The sequence below is a fragment of the Myotis brandtii genome, unplaced genomic scaffold (assembly GCF_000412655.1).
Source record: "Myotis brandtii unplaced genomic scaffold, ASM41265v1 scaffold746, whole genome shotgun sequence".
Lineage (NCBI taxonomy): Eukaryota > Metazoa > Chordata > Mammalia > Chiroptera > Vespertilionidae > Myotis > Myotis brandtii.
The window spans coordinates 72127-87306 of NW_005370976.1; the positions used below are offsets into that span (position 1 = coordinate 72127).

The following is a 15180-nucleotide window of genomic DNA, read 5'->3' on the forward strand; positions in this document are numbered from 1 at the left end:
GCACAGGCCGGGAGAGTCACACCCGCCTATGCCTGGCAGAGATTTTTTATGCTGCTGTTGGACCAATCAGGTTTATCTGAGGTAGCTTGTGGCGGGTGATTTATGAGCGGGAAGTTTGTTCAGCTGCACCCTGGCCATCCTGCGAAGTCTCGGGTGGTTATTTATTGTCCATCAGCACAACAGGATGTTACTTGGTCGTTCTGGTGAGTCCAAGGATGGCAGCTATTGTCCAGCAGAATATGGCTCGGCAGTTCTGGGTTGTTTTGCCAACTAAGCGGGTGGGATCAGGAAAGACCCTATTTTCCCAGCCCCAGACCTTACATATATGTGTATTATCAAATGTGTAAGAACACAGGAACATGTACTGATAATAATAATCTATACTTTGAACCAAAAGATGCAGTGGTGAAATGGTATGTTTTAGGAATCAGAACAGATGTGAGTTCTTCTTTCCAAGCTTCACTGAAACCATGTAATAGGAAGCATTTCCCCAGTAGGGGGTGTGCAGGAGGCAGCTAATCAGTGATTCTCTATTCCTCCTTGATGTTTCCATCTCTCTCTCCCTCTCCCTTCCTTTCTGAAATCAATAAAAATATATTTTAAAAAACCACTTGTGATAATGATATCTCTACATCTTTGATTAATTAGTGTTTGAAATAGTTGTAATGACCGATGAAGTACCAAGGGCCTCAATATCTTGAGATGCATTTTGAGGTATAAGTTAAAATCACATTTATTTTGTTCTTAACTGTGATTTGCCAAAAAGTCCTTGTTGAATATTCCTGCCAGTGAAGCCCAGATGAGAATATCTCAGCCTATCAATGAGGTTATAATGAAATTTTACTCAAAAACAAAGGAATAAGAAAGTTGGGAAAGGCACTATCCATCTATCCTATATAATAAGAGAGGAATAAGCTAAATAACTGTTATGCTGTAACATCCCAACTAATCTACAAGTGGTGGATGCCAGAGTCCAGCCCCAGCGGTCCAGGGGTTCCCTGTGCAGATGTTTCTTCCCTGCAGCAACTGTGTCAAGCAGCAAGGATGGACCTGCTTCCGGCAGGTGGAGAGCTACAGGCGGGCAGGGCAGCAAGGTTCAAGCAGAGGAGAGCTACCAGCAGCGGTGGGCAGGTGGCCAGCTGAGGCAAGCAGCAGTGAGCTACTCGCGCATGGATTTGTGCACAGGGCTACTAGTCTACACTAATAAAAGAGAAACATGCAAATTAGCCATCATTCTGCCACTCTGCTACACCCAAAAGCCAGCCCACCATCCAATTAGGAGTGAGTATGCAAATTAACCCAACTAAAATGGCAGTGGCCACAGAGCTGGAGCAAGCATGAGGCTTGGGTTGCCCCTGGCGATGGAGGAAGCCAAGCTTCCCACCTGCCCTGGCTGGCCCTGGGCTCCGCTCAAGGCTACAAAGTTTCAATTATAGAAGATAAATAAATCCCAGATATCTGCTTCCAGCCCGCCCTGGCCTCTGCTCAAGAAGTCACTGAAAAATAAAAAATAAAAAGAAAAAAGGAGAGGCTGGGAGCTTAGGTCGCCGGGGGGCGTGGCCAGTCTGAAAACAGCCATCAGCCCCTCACCCAGGCTGAACAAGCACCCCAGCGGGACCCCCCCACCATGAAGGGACTGTGGGAAGCCTGAAAACGGCCCTCAGCCTCTCACCCAGGCTGGCCAGGCACCCCAGCGGGGACCTCCACCCTGAAGGGGGTGTGGCCAGCCTGAAAACAGCCCTCAGCCCCTCACCCAGGCTGGCCAGGCATCCCAGTGGGATCCCCGCCACCCCCGATCTGGGACACCCTTCAGGGCAAACTAGCCTGCCCCCACCCATGCACCAGGCCTCTATCCTATATAATAAAAGGGTAATATGCAAATTGACCCTAACAGCAGAATGACTGGGAATGACTGTTCACTATGACGCACACTGTCCACCAGGGGGCAGACACTCAATGCAGGAGCTGCCCCCTGGTGGTCAGTGCGCTCCCACAGGGGGAGCTCTGCTCAGCCACTAGCCAGGCTGATGGCTGCCAGCACAGTGGTGGTGGCAAGAGCTTCTCCCGCCTCCTCAGCAGCGTTAAGAATGTCCGACTGTAGCTTAGGCCTCCTCCCCGCTGGCAAGTGGACATCTCCCGAGGGCTCCTGGGCTGCCAGAGGGATGTCTGACTGCCAGCTTAGGCCCATTCCCCTGGGGAGCGGGCCTAAGCCATCAGGTGGACATCCCCCAAGGGGTCCCAGACTGCGAGAGGGCACAGGCCAGGCTGAGGGACCCCACCGAGTGCACAAATTTTTGTGCACCGGGCCTCTAGTATATATATAAAGAGCCAGGGTCCTTAACATACAAAGCGATCAAAGGAACTACCGAACACCAGGCTGCGCGCCCATCAGGCTTGGGTGGGTGGGGACTGGCGAGTGGGCTGAACTGATGACCTCTTGGTCCCTCCCACATGGCTCCTGTGGGCACAGCAGCAACCCAGCACTGACTGCCACTGCCATGGATGCACGGAAGTCAGTCCTGGGTCCCGTACACCCATGGCTGCCCAACACTTACTGCCACTGTCACAGGTGCTGTGGCAACCCAGCACTGACTGCTGAGGGGGCTGTGGGCCCCCGGACGCTGCAATGCCATGGTGGGAGGAAGCTGTGGGCACTGGGATGCTGCGATGCTGTGGCAGGAGGGGGTTATGGGTCCCTGCTGGCCCGGGGCTCGGTGGAACTCTGGGTCTTGCGTGTTTGAGGGCATGGCTGGCCTTCAAACCGGACCCTGACAGGAGAAAGGGGGGAGCCCCATTCCTTGCAGAATCGACCATTGGATAGCTTGCTGTCAGTGGCCTGACAGCCAGGAATCCCATTCACCTGCACTCCGGACCCCAGTGATCAGGCACGCAGAGGCAGTTAGGGACGAGATCAGGCCGGCAGGGTGGGAAGTTAGGGGCAAGATCAGACTGGCAGGAGAGGGCAGTTAGGTGCGATCAGACAGGCAGGCCGAGAGATTAGCAGTGATCAGGCAGGCAGGCAGGTGAGTATTTAGGAGCCAACAGTCCCAGATTGTGAGAGGGATGTCCAACTGCCAGTTTAGGCCCACAGGGATTGGGCCTAATCTGGCATTGGACATTCCCCAAGGGTTCCCTAATTGGAGAAGGTGCAGGCTCAGCTAAGGTATCCCCCCCTTGCACAAATTTCATGCACTGGGCCACTAGTAACATTATAATAACTTAGAGTATACTTACTCAGTATGTGGCACTAAATGCTTCTATATAGCAATTCATTTATTTTCCCCAATAACAACATGAGAAATGCACTATTTGAGAGAGAGCGCACTTCCGTAGAGAGAGATTAAATTACACGCCCAAGGTTTCACAGGCACTATTACTACTACTGCAAAGAGAGCAGATTAGTAATTATCATGACAGTGTCAGTGATAGTATGCAAGCTTTTCTTCGCTCCTTGTCCACTTACATAGCACAGCACAACTCTAAATGGCTGAATAGCTTTCTGAGACCTTAGTGAAGGGCTAACATGATTAAGGAGGATTACAATTTTTAGGCAATAGGAAAAATGGTACGTGCATTATTGTTTTACATATAGTCCAATGGAAGAGCATGCCAAAGCTTAAGGGGGTCATCTTTAAACACACCATGTTGTAGCCATCTCAGCCTGCCATATCATAATACCATAAACTGGGTGTCTTAGGCAATAGAAACGTATTTCTCATAGTTTTAGAGCATCTAAGATCAAGATGCTGCTGATTCAGTTCCTGGTGAGGGCTTTCTTCCTGGCTTGCAGATGGCTACCTTCTTGCTGTGCGCTTGCATGTTCTTTCCTTGGTTTATGCATGTTTGTGTTGGGTGGGGTGAGAGGGAGAGAGAGAAGGAGAGAGAAAGAGAGGGAGAGAGAGAGAGACCTGGTGTCTCTTCTTCTCTGATCCCACTGATCCCATCATGAGAGCCCTGCCCTCCTGAACTCATCTGACCCTGATTATGTGGGGACACAAAGATTTAATCCTTAACACACCCATTCCCTGGGCTTTCTCATATTTTTATCTTCTGGGAAAGAGAGAGAAAGATCTACTTCAAAACTTCTCAGTGCAAGCAGACCACTGCCAGTGTTGCCAGGGTGGCTAAGGCTACCACTTACCCAATGCAGCTGCTGCCTCTAATGCAGTGGTTCTCAACCTTGGCTGCACATTAGAATCACCTGGGAATCTTTTTAAAATCCTGATTTCTGGGCCTCATCCTCTGGAAATTCTGTTTCTTTGTTACTAATGTTGTGGCCCCACCCCATAACAAAGAAACAGAATTTCCGGAGGATGAGGCCCAGAAATGAGGATTTTAAAAAGATTCCCAGGTGATTCTAATGTGCAGCCAAGGTTGAGAACCACTTCTCTAATGAAATTTCACCAGAAGGAAGAAGGATTACTAAATTAGACCAGATTTTGCTGAATGGAAATAATATAACAATGTTGGTTCCTGGAAGAGAAGAATCTAAATATGAATGGATTCCTTTAATTTATGCTAGTTTCTGTTTTGTCTTATAATGACAACAAAATATAAATTTATTTTTTTAAACCCTTCAAGGCAAGCCAGGGTGGCTCAGTGATTACGCATTGACCCATGAGCCAAGAGGTTGGCTTTTCCATTACCGGTCAGGGCACAGGCCAGGGTTGTGGGCTGAATCCCCAGTAGGGGATGTGCAGGAGGCAGCTGATTTATAATGTTTCTCTCTCATCCATGTCTCTATTTCTCTATCCCTCTCCCTTCCTTTCTCTAGAAAAAAAAATCAATAGCACACCATTCCATGTCTGGATTATATGAAGCTAAATTTCTCCTTAAAGGGGAATGATTTGAAGAGGCAATTTATAGGCCATCATTATAAATTAATCATGTTTATCATGGAAAAATAAACACAGTTCTTTGAAGATGAAAATAAAGGTGTTTTTTGTTAAAATAAAAACACTGCAGTGCAAGTTTTCATCTCCATTCAAGAAACTTACATCTTATTCGTTATGTTTGATTTTGTCTTAGAATCCATCACCCTTCTAGCCCCATATCTAAAGGCCTTCTGATTCCTTCTTTCCGACTGCATTTGGGATCTTTTGCTTAATATATTTTGGAAATCCCCAAAATTTCTGGCTGTAACCCCAATTCCTGTTCTTATGTCCCCTACTTTCAATGACTTTTTAGAGTCCCAATCCATTGACCTTGTCTCTACCAACCTGCAAGTCTGACCGTCTCTAATCCTGTGAGCTGCACCTGGACCCAGTGCCTCCTACTCATGGTGATCCTGTGATTCTCCTTCCTGCTGACTCCATTCCTCCTACTACACTGGTTTTGAGAGCTTCTCCCTCAGTGACCCCAACCCAATGATATTGTAATCACCTTAATCTCAATCCCTCCTTGATGGCAAAAAAAAAAACCCAAAAAAAAACAAGAAACAATTCCTACCTACTTTTTTATATGTTTCAACTTTGTGTCAGTTTTTTTTAATCTCTTCAGCACAGCCTCTGAATCTCGTGTGTGTGTGTGTGTGTGTGTGTGTGTGTGTGTGTGTGTGTGAGAGATATATATGTGTGTAAGAGACATTTAGCTACAAATTGGAGGTGGCAGGAAGAGTTGGGTGGGAGCCAAGTGGTCACATTTTGGGCCTCTTCTCTCTCTCTCTGCCCTCTTGGGCCTAGACTGTAACCTCCTCCTGGAGGCCCACCTTTGATGGGACCACTTTTGACTGCAGGTGAAGGAGCTGCCCACAGATTTAGTGTTCACCTTGAATAGGTGCTTCTAGTTCTTTTGTATCTCCTCAGGATTCAGCTTGAGGACAATGACAATCTGCTGTGCATTCTGGAGGCTGTCTGGAGAGGTTAGAGGAGCTGCAGACTGGGGTCAGGCATGTCCTGGAGCATTAGCTGCTGCCCAGCTGGCTGCTCACTTTGGCTTCAGAATTCTACAAAGGCCCTGCTCACCACTTTGTGCCCCCAATCACAGTGGTCTGGGCCAGGTATATGACTGATCCTTACAGGGAAATCCTCGATCACAGCGCCCCACAGCATTTTTCTCCTTGAAGACCACATGGTTCCATGTACAACAGAGGCAAGCTGGGAGTTTCCTTAAGTGTGTGTGTGACCAGAGGTTTTGAGAGGTGATGGATGGAAACCCAGGAATGACTTGGAGACATATGGTGACCACTCTGCCTCAGAGGCACAGGCTCTGGCCTAAATCTTATTTAATAATCACACTGCTTAAATGTCTGAGGAATTTATCAAAGGTGATTTTTATTTATAGACAATTTTATATTGAAAATCAACGTTAAAATATGACACGTGATACCTCTTAAAGGTCATTCGAGGTTCATTAAACAAATAACAAAAGCATTCAGCAAATGTTAATTGAACATTGCAGTTTTAAGGGGTGCAGTCATGTGAGAGCCATGGACCATGCTATGCAAGGGGTTCTGTTTCTGTCACCATTTGACTATGATCATATGAGGAGGTCCTTCCAACTCTTACTGAGACTATTTTCCAGAGAACAAAAGGGAAACTATACTGTTCTAGGACACCTGTTTCCTTTAAAATTATTCTGCTCAAGGATTTCTTTTGCAGACATGGGTCATTTGACCTCAAATGGAGAGTATGCTTGAAGCTCTTTGGAGATTCAAAGCAGAATCAGCACTGTCTCCCAGCTCTGTAAATACAAGTTTTTTTTGTTTTTTTTTTTACTTCTGTTCATTGTTTACACTGGCTATGGAGGATAGAGAGTGTACCTATAAAGGGAAGGCATGGATGCTCTTACGTCCAACATGAAGGCATTTTCTTTGTATTAAGATTACTTTAAGTCATTAGCTTTGAGAGCCAGCATAAGCCATTGTTTCAGAAGGTGTAGGTTTGCAGAATGGTGACTTCTTTCCCCTCTCTGATTCTTGGTTACCATCAGAGAGTTTTTCATTTGTATTCTGATCATGATCCTATGACATATAGTGTGAAAAGTCACAATGGTGCCTATTTTGGAGATAAGCATTTCCTTACATTTTAATATGTAAAAGAATACCTTATTGAAATAATCAGAATCTAAGAACTACATATTCTCTATTTTATTCTTAAAGGAATCGTTTTTAAAATTATTAATGGCATAATGAAATATGACCCTTCTTGAAAGTCGTAAATAAAGTGGCCCTTTTCATTTGCTCATAAACTTTGTTCCAAAATCCAGTTCTTCTTAAGCTTTTACAAATACCAGGCTTTGAATACTTAAGCTCTTATGGACCTAAATTTTTTTTTTCAGTGAGGGACTGGGAACTTAAGATGCCAGAGAAGACAAAGGTGATACTTACATGAGAAAAACAATAATTCAATTTTTATTTTTTATATTTGCTTAATAATGTTTCCTGAATTGATACAGGCTCAGTCAAATCTGTGTCATTATTTCCCAGAACACAATATGTCTAAATATTACTATGCTTGGGAATCATCTTTCCATCAATATTTTTCCATTCAAGGGTTAGTAACTTTTTTCTCAAGATTTCAGAGGCAATTTGTAGCATTCAGCCAAGAACTGTATATGCATTTGAAATGTTCTAACTACTCTATAGAATTTTGTAACTATGTATAATGTTTTATTTTTTTTAAATATATTTTATTGATTTTTTACAGAGAGGGAGAAGGATAGAGAGTTAGAAACATCGATGAGAGAGAAACACTGATCAGCTGCCTCCTGCACACTTCCCACTGGGGATGTGCCCGCAACCAAGGTACTGCCCTTGATGGGAATCGAACCTGGGACCCTTGAGTCCACAGGCTGATGCTCTATCCACTGAGCCAAACCGGTTAGGGCTATATAATGTTTTTGATTTCCCTCTATGAAAACAACTTTGTCTGGCACTTACATTTAAAACATACATTTAAAAATAAAAAGCATTTGGAATAATAGCTTAAAATATGTGTCTGGGTGGTTGGAATAATAGCTTAAAATATGAAGTAGGAATTTTAAATAGGTATTGTTAGATTTTTATTGTATGTTCATATATTTTAGCAATTTGTTCTTCAACCAAAAGCAATTGCGATAAAGAAAAAGGAATTCCTTTTAACAGGAAATCTTAAATTCTTTATTGTTTAAAGTATTACATACAGTATTACATATGTCTCCTTTTTCCCTCATTGACCTGTCCCCGGCCTCCCTCACCCCCAAGCACATGCCCTCACCTCTTCCCTTCTCTCCCCAGTGTTTGTGTCCATTGGTTATGCTTACATGCATTCATACAAGTCCTTTGGTTGATCTCTTATCTGCCACCCACCACCCCCACCACCTGTCCCTCCCCTACTTTCCCTCTGAAGTTTAAAGGTCTGTAAGATGCTTCCCTGTCTTAAATTCTTGAAATGTTCATTGATTTATATGTAGCCATCTCATTTGAAAAATGGAAATAAAAAGTTTCCCATTGTGAGGAGGAGGTATTTTCAGATTGTTCAGGTACTGTGACTCATTTAGATTCTGGTACTCTTTTGTGGGCATTGAGTATTATTACTTTTTCAAGTCATCAAGCACATTTTGCTTTGTGATGTTGGTCCATGCATCCGGGATTTCACCTCTACCTGTAAATTTTTTCTCATATTTTTCTTCTAGGTTTGATCTGAAGTGACAGACAAACCATTTCCAGTATGGCTGGGTGGATGTGTCTGGGGGGATGCTCCATGTGGCATATTCCCCTCCTGCATGTCGATAGGTCTTAAATGAGATTTCACGACTATTGTTCCAAATAAATACACAATCACTTGCTACCAAACTAGTACAGCAGTCAATGTTAAAGTGGTCTGTGTTAGCCCATTGGCCTCCATTGACAGCTTTAGGACGGTGGAAAGGAACACTGTGGTCTCCGTCATGGTTAGGGATTGTGTTTGTACAGATTGCTCCACAGAAAGGACACTGTTTCCAGCAGCCACAGAGATGTTCAGAGAGCATGTTCTGGATTTCAGGAACCATGTCTTCTACAGGCATACTCAAACATATCTTTTCTACTGTGACCATTAAGTCATCCAAACCTTCACACATGGCTTCTTTGAGAAAATCATTTATTTCCTGGTGTTCAATGCTTATCAAGTCTTTTCGTGGAAAGTTCAAGTTGCTCCTCAAGTGATCACAGAACAAATCCAACCGCCCAGACACAGTGCTGCTTTTATCTTTAGCTCTTGCTGTGGATTCATGAATAGCTGAGAGGATGACATTCTTGATGTCACCAACACTTATTTTTAAAAAAGTTTTTATTTTGTTATTTTGTTCTGAACAATATTTTTTAATGTGGTTTTGAATGTAATTCCTAAAAAATGATTTTGGATTATGAATGTACTCCCAGTAATCATCAAAATTTTCATTTTCTGCCAGGGAGAGAAGAATGTGTTTCTCCAGGTTAGCCCTGTTTCCATTGAATGCTGGGCAGGTAGCTCGCATGTCCCCAGCAATTTTAGGGGCCATTTTTTTCTGAAATCGTGTCGAAGACAGCAGGAGTGAGTTTTTCCAACAAAAATTCAACAAATGTTTTGATTGAGCTTGCTCCTTGACAAGAGATCTTAAAACTCATGAAGAAATCATTTTTCTTGCTTTCCAAATAATGTACAGGATCATTTGCTCTTTTGAATGCCCTATGCATTTCCTTAAAATTGTCAGATGCTCTTTGGAATAAATACAAAGATAAGTCAATTTTGTAATTACTTGTGAATGTGTATCTTTCTTCAGTGGGTGCAGATTTCACCTCCTCTTCTAGTATTCTCAGGATTTCATGGAAATAACTTGGGTCATAATCACATTGTTGCCTCTGAAGCTTTTTAATAGTTTCAGTACATATTGAAACGATGTGGTCAGTAGTCCTGTTTATGGACTCTTTATCATGTATTCCTAAGTTCCTTCTTAATACATACAACTTTTTGCTCATTGTGACATGTTTTTCGTAATTGACTTCAAACACCTTTTTAGACTTTTCCTTCACCATATTCACCACATCTGTCTCCTTTTTAAAATATTCCAAAAGGATGTCTTCAGCATCCACATCAATGTTAGGCTCTGGGACTGGAGGGTTATTTGAGGACACATCATAGACCCATGTTTCCCAAAGGTCATTGAATTTGACATGAAGCTCATTCTCACTCAATTCTTTGTCCTTTAGAGTTAAAGCCAATTCTCGGCTTTTTTCCAATAATTCCTTTTCATAACTTGACTTTTTGTTATCCAGTATTTCTTGATTCTTTTTATAACTAATATGTTCCTTTGCTTTATTTTTGCTCTCAAAAATAAGTGCCTCTTTAAGATTTATTAATTTATTTTCAAAACTTGCTTTCCACTGAATAATGACTTCACTATCTGGATCTTCTTTAAAATATTTTTCCAGTTCTTGCTTGACGGCTTTATATTTTTCTGTAACTGGAGCGTCAAGTATGCTTGCTGTGAGTTCCTGGACTTTCCCATTCTTTATCTGTTTGATGAGCTGGTACTGCAAGTCTAGCACGTGACTCCTCAGCTCCCAGGTCCAGCAGTTATACATGGTTTCCAATTTGCTCATGGCCATGACCTCTCGGGTGTTCCTGAAACTGAAAATAAACTTCTCATTCACTAGGGCTCTCCACAAATCTTGAACTCGCAATTTCACATCTGATGTCCTCATGATGCTTCCCCTCAACTCCTGTTTGGCAGCCATAAGAATTCTCCTTTTCAGATCCTGGACATTGTGGCTGTAGCGAGGATTGGGAGGGGCCATTGGGGGATTGCCATCCCAGAGGTGAGCAAAGTAGAAGACATCAGTATTGACATCAAATTTAATGATATCACCAAAGCGGGTTACATCTGAGCACTGTTCTTGCTCAGCTGCTGTTGTGGCCATTTCATCTAGTCTCTGCTCTAACCTCCTCCTTCCTTCCATAGTTTGGTCTTTAGCTGTGACTTCCCCCACATTCTGATGGATAAAAAGGCAACTTGGGGAGATTTTTACTTGTTTCATCCTCATAAAGGCTTGAACTACTATTTCTAGAATATCTTGCATTTCTGATGGATTTTCCCCAAAAATATTGATCAGAGTCAAGTTTCCAAGTCCAATGACAAAGGTTGCCAACTCATTGTCACGATTTTTGGATTTGTTGCTGAGTTCTGGGGCCCGAAGGCCTTCTGTGTCCACAACAAGCACAAAGTCAAAGCCCAGTTCCTCTGTGAAAGTGTCCTCGACCTTCAGGAGCTGCATGTAGGCCCCCCGGGTACACCTCCCAGCACTGACCGTGAACTGCAGCCCAAAAAGTGCATTCAGCAGAGTGGACTTCCCAGAGCTCTGTAGGCCAAGGATGCAGAGAACAAACAGCCGTTTATTTCCAAGTTTCTCAGAGACCTTGTCAAAAAGAGCTCCCACCCACTTTAGAGGCACATATGAAGCATCCCCATCCATCAGTTCAATGGGAGCCCCAGATATCATCAGATCTGCAGCAATCTGGGGAAGGGAAAGATAAATGGTATCTTCAGTGGGTGAAGCTTCTTCCAGAGCTTCATAGATCTGGCCAACTTCTCTGAGAAGTTGCTCAATTCCCAATGTACAGTCACTAATCTCTGTGGAAATAGCTTCTATCTCTTTTTGCAAGCGTTGGACATCAGGGCTCTTTGGTGCCTTTTGCTTTTCTGTTTGTATCAGTGACCACAAAATGTTTTTCTTTTCGTTTAGTTTTTCCAAGTGTCCTGCAGTCAGGTTTTCCAAAAACACACTCAGCCATTGAAAAAAGTAGTGTGCGGTTTGAGTTTCTGAATACTTTTGGAGATTTTCAAGGACAAACTGCATTAAGTTATTTAGAGGAAAGGCCCTCCTCAACTGTTCCCTCCGTATTCTTTGTTTTTCTGTCTCAATCTCACTCTTGTGTTGTTCAATGCTTCGATTCCCTTTTTCTCTTAGATGATAGAGTTCTTTGTCCTTTTTACACCAAAGATGCCATAAGTGTCCCTGAAGGGGAAGTAACTTTTCCTTCACCTGAGACATATGTAATTTTCTCAGTAGAGCTATTAGGACCTCTGCCTTTTCTTTGGCTTCCTTGCAGTTTCTCTCATCTTCATCAATAAGGAATCCTTGCTTGCGAGCTATTGGGGTACAGTCCTCTAAGCTGAGAGCAGTGTGCGAGAGCTCCATCAAACGTCTGATTGTAGTAACAAGCTCCTCTGTTAATTCTGCTTCATTTCTGTTTCTGATCCCAATGATCACTTTTTGGCTACAATTATTGTCCATGTTTTTCTCTTTGTTATCAACTAAGCAGATCAAAGGTCTTGGAGACTGAGTTAGGTCACTGATAATTTTTCGGGTTTCTTTATTGACATCAGAAGTTGACATAAGAATAACAATGAGAGATGAGACCTCCTGCAGAAAGGTGAGTTGCTTTTCATGTTCCATTGCATCTCCATGAAGATTGGCAAAGGTCAAGCAGTTGTCAAATCTGTCCTCATCTTCTCCCGCAGGGCAGAACCAGCATATTTCAACCACTCCCCTCATCAAGAGACAATGTTTGGTGCTCCCTCTACAATGTCGGTGGAAAAAGACATCATGTTTTCGTTTACTGAGAAGACAGTTCATGATCTGAGATTTGGAAGCAGAGAAGCCATTTCCAATTCTTATAAAGGACACAATGGGGGTGGAGACATGACACATCTGCTTATTCTTGTAATTTATCTTCTCTTCTCTTGGTGATTTCCTTGCTTCCTGCCAGCTCCTTCTAATTTGACTGAGAGACCAGAGAGAGAAATCAATTTGAGAACTGCAGGGATTAGGTATGAGAAGAGGGAGTGCAAACTGGCAAATGGAAAGTTTGGACAAAATATACTGTCTGGCAAAATCATCTGCACAGTGAAGAATTGCCATCTGAATATCCATCGGGTGAATATGAGGCCTAGGATTAGACGGTGAATGATTAGTGGGAGTATCCCTGTCTTCAAATAAGTATTTACACAGGTTAAATGCCTCATTGTCCTTATTTGAGGCACTTGGATTGACTTGATTCTGTATGTTTCTATCATCTCTGAAGATAAGGTATCTCAGGTCATAATCCAGCACTTGTAGCTTCTGAAGGAAATATAGGGGAAGCTCCCTTTCAGATCTGGGTTGGCTGTTGTATACAGAAGTCTTGTTGATCAGATGGAAGTTAGTTCTGCTCATCTTTTTTGGATAGAAATGTTCTAAGCCTAGATGCTGGAGTAATTCTAGGAAGGCTATATCTTTAATGACTTCTCCTTTGATATTATTATTATCATGTGGTTGATGAGGTTGTTTCCTTTCCTGGAAAATACTTTGCAAGTTTTTACTTATCTCATCCATTTGCAACGAGGAGATTGTGGCATCATAGTTACCATTAATGAGCAATCTCAAGTCTTTCTCTAGGTTTTCCCAATCATGATCTGCTCCATGTTTGCAGAGGACATGGACAACTTCCTTTGACAAAGATTCTCCCATGTGATGTTTTATTAATGTCAAGCGTTGAGTTTTCTCCTCCGGAGAAATAGCTGTGACTCCAATGTTAAGACTTGTGAGCACCAGGAATGCCTGGGCTCCATAGGTGCAAATATTGTTGAGCTCCTGGTATTTATTTTGTGCACTTTGCATTTCATGCAGTAGGAAGTCTAACTCCTCACACCCCAGGAGATACTGAAACTTGTTGTATACCACATGATATCCTGCACCAGCTGCAATGGAAAGTAGCAAGAGCTGTGTGTCTGGCTGCTCTCTTTCTTGTAGATAATTCAAGAAGTAGCTGAGAGACAAACTGACCTCATAAGTGGCCTTTCTTTGAGCTTCTACCACTGTTTCTTCAGACTTAGATTTTGCCATGGCTTCCATGAGGTCATTCTGGGTTTTCTTTAAACTTGTAATTAATTCAGAAAATTGGGTGATGTTGATGATGTTCTCTTCTTCTGACTCTGACTGGAAGACCCACTGCATGATGGAATGAGCCTGAGTAAAGTTATTCACTCTGTAGATGTGAGGATACAAAAGGCTGCACAACTGAGATTTAATAAACTTAGTTTCATAGATGGAATAATTTTTGCAAGAGTTAACAGTGTTTACCAGAAAATTCTGCAGATCCCAATCTGTGAGGCAAATATTAACCCAAGTGTCATAACTGTTTGTTTTTTGACTCAACATTTGCATGAAATTTATCAGTTTTTTAAGCTGCTCTTCAGGGTCAGATACCTCCCAGGATTTCACAACTTCTAGGAAAACCCTAGCCTCCTTCTCAACACTCAATAAGTCTTCTCCATCCTGGATCTGGGCAGTGAGGCCAGTCAGAGCAGTGTAGCTATCCTTCAGTAAGCTAGCTACCTGAAATGGATCCTTAAAATCACTTCTGTGGTTGGAGAGGATGATGTCCCAAACAGGCACCAGCTGAAGTCCCCGGTCAATGACACTCCAGGTTTGATTACTGGCAACTAGGCCAGCTTTCCATTGGAGAAAGCCATTTGCTTCTGGTGGGCCACCTGTCTGGGCTACAGATAATTGGACTTTGGTTTGGAGATTATGGGAGGTTGTGCTTTGGGTGGCAGTTTCTGAATGAGAGTCTGTCCCTACCACACCTGCAACAACTTTCACTCCAAAGCCACTGTAGCTTCCACTTATGAAACTGTTCAGGGCTTCTTCTGACTGCTCTTTTACTTGTTCCAGCTGTTCACTTCGGAAACCCTCTGATACAGCTTTCCACCAGTAGATTCCTCCCAGGTGCAGAGGGCCCTGGCTGGCATGAGAGCCAAACCTGTGGAAGAAAGCTTCAGTCCTCTGCCTCAGCAAGGGGAGACTGTCTGTGTCTGCAGGCTGACCCAGAAGGTCTTCAATGCATTTCAGTTCCTGGAGAGCAGCCTTGGAGAACTGGAGCTGATCCATGGGAAAGTGGCAGGAGGCAAGTGGGACATAGCTGAACTTGGTAGAGCAGAAATAGGAGTACTCAGAACGTGATTGTTGGTTTTCCTTGGATTCTGAATGTTTGCTGAGCTCCATACCAGCTTCCACGCTAAATCTCCAACCTCTGCCCTTGGCTGAGGCAATTACACTAAAGCCCAGCTTCTCTGTCATCTGGGTGAACTTGGATTCTTCTTGAGAAGATGTAAATTCCCTGGTTTCCATCCGTGTGCCATGCTCAGGGCCAGAGATTAAGAACTCCTTGGGGACACTGAGCAGCTCTTGTCTCTTCTGTA

At 43.3% G+C, this 15180-nt stretch overlaps 1 pseudogene; it reads right to left on the reverse strand.

Moving 5' to 3' along the window:
• Window positions 1-8333: 8333 nt before the first annotated feature.
• Window positions 8334-15180, reverse strand: part of LOC102256065 — a 133795-nt pseudogene continuing 126948 nt past the window's right edge.